A 2,093-nucleotide genomic window follows, 5' to 3' on the forward strand; every position below is an offset into this window, starting at 1 on the left:
TCACTTCCTGTCAGTTTTCCATAGAGACTTCCTGTCTGGGTAGAAGTGAGATCCCCACCTTGTGGAGCTCAGAGGAACTGCAGCCCCGAGAACCGTCGTAGTGTTACCTCGGCTTTGTGCTGTGTTTGTATGGACTGTATGTCCTCATAGAGGGGTCACCTCTACTCCCACCAAGGGGGACAGAAATATATGACTGCCTAGTCCAGCCTTTCTTAGCCAGGGCACCTGGAAAGGGTTCTAGGAATTCTTTGAGCAATGAACAATTTCTGTCTCCCAGTAACAGCTGGTATTAAAGATCTGTATTTCCACTTTATAACAAGGTAAGAATGTCCTTCTCCTACTGACCACTGATATAAGGGGGTCCTTCTCCCATTGGTCACCAATGTAAGGGACCACTACACTGATCACTGATATAAGGGGGTTGTCAGGAATGGACTCAGCACTGGTGGTGGGACTCACCTCCTGTGTGGGCTGCAGTACCAGGGCTGACCAGCAGGTGCTCTCAGCAGCCAGAAGCTCTCTCCTGCAGTCAGCCAACACCTGGGGCTGATTGCAGGAGGTGTATTTAAGGAATGGCCAGACCTGCCGTCAGGGCCTTGGTGTTGTTTCCCATGAGCCCCTGTACCTTGTATCCTGTGTTCCTGTTCCTCTGCCTATCTGATTTGTTGCCGACTCTGCATTGTTCCTGACCCTGCTGACCGTCTCCTGTTTAACCCCTGGCTTGCCTGACCATCCTTCTGCCTGATCCTCTGTACTGCGCTGCCCGTGAGTTACTGAACCCGGCTTGTGACCCTGACTATTCTCTGCCTGCTCCTTTGGTACCTCGCTGCCTGCACGTTTCTGACCTGGCCTGCCTGACTATGCCTTACGCTACCCAGACGATCCATCCATCCTGCACGGATCCAGCCATCCCTGCTCACACCTTCTGCCTCTTCACATCAGGCTTCCTACCTGCATATACCTCTGGCGGATCCCTCTACCACGAGCAGGTGTACTCAGGGGCCGCGACCTGGTTCCTGTCTGCTCCTAGTCCATCCCCACCATCAGGGGCCCTGGTGAATAAGCAGACTGGGACTTAGACTCCGCGCCCTGGGGAATCCTGTCCTGAGGACTGCTAGGGGTACCACCAGACGGTCGTTAACAGAACCATATGGCCGGCCTGACCCTTCCACCTCTCCAGCCCTGACTGCGCCTGTGTTCCTGCACATACTAAGATTAGTGGAAGGTTGGTTTATTTACTGAGCATTGTATATTTGGGTAGCTAATAATAAATTATATTATTATATCATTCCTGAAGCCTGTTACTTCCGTGTGTCAGTCCACACATTTATGGTCATACCCGGATCCCTGACATTACACCAAGGCCAGTCCTGACCAGAAGTGGCTGCACAGGGAAGCCATCTTGGCTTATTGTTGTGAAGGATGCATCCAGAGGAGGTTATATTCTTGTGTCTGCTAGTCTTTGATGACAAAGAATATGCCTATGAGACTCTGCAGGAGTATACCAGGGATCAGCTGCTAGAATGCATAGGGGTCTCGCATTCCCTGGTAGATCAGGGCACAGAGTTCTCTGAGGTGCAACCATTAATTCAGGCTTGTGTGTGGAGTTGGCTTCAGCTAGTACCCCTGAAAGCAGGGATGACTTTTTTCCCCCATTCAGTGCAGATCAAGTGGAATCGCTGGTATGGTTGTTGGAGGAGGATCCAGATTGCTTCCATGAGCATTATGCAGCTTGTCCATCTCATGTGCTAGTGGAGTGTATAGACGCAGTGCAGTCTTTGGTCAGACAGGCTATGTGTAAGCGGAGTTGTGTTCAACCCATACTACAGTCCTGGGCAGACTTGTTACACCCAGCCTCAGTCAGCTTGCAACAAACCAGTCCTGCTTCTCATCATTCCTCTGCTCAAAGCTCTCTTCCTGCACTCCCGACAGCACCCCCAATGACAGCCCAGTATACCCTGCTAGCTACCACATGTCAGTCCCCTGCTCCCACTCGCTGCACCTATCCTTCCTTTTACCCTGTAAGGAAGCCCTCTGTAGCAACTGCTCCCTCCTTTGTTCCATCCTTCGGCTCTTCTCTGTCTTCAGCTGCT

This window comes from Staurois parvus, unplaced genomic scaffold, assembly GCF_062004578.1.
Source record: "Staurois parvus isolate SC_StPar_1 unplaced genomic scaffold, SC_StPar_1.0 ptg000144l, whole genome shotgun sequence".
In the NCBI taxonomy this organism is placed as follows: Eukaryota; Metazoa; Chordata; class Amphibia; order Anura; family Ranidae; genus Staurois; species Staurois parvus.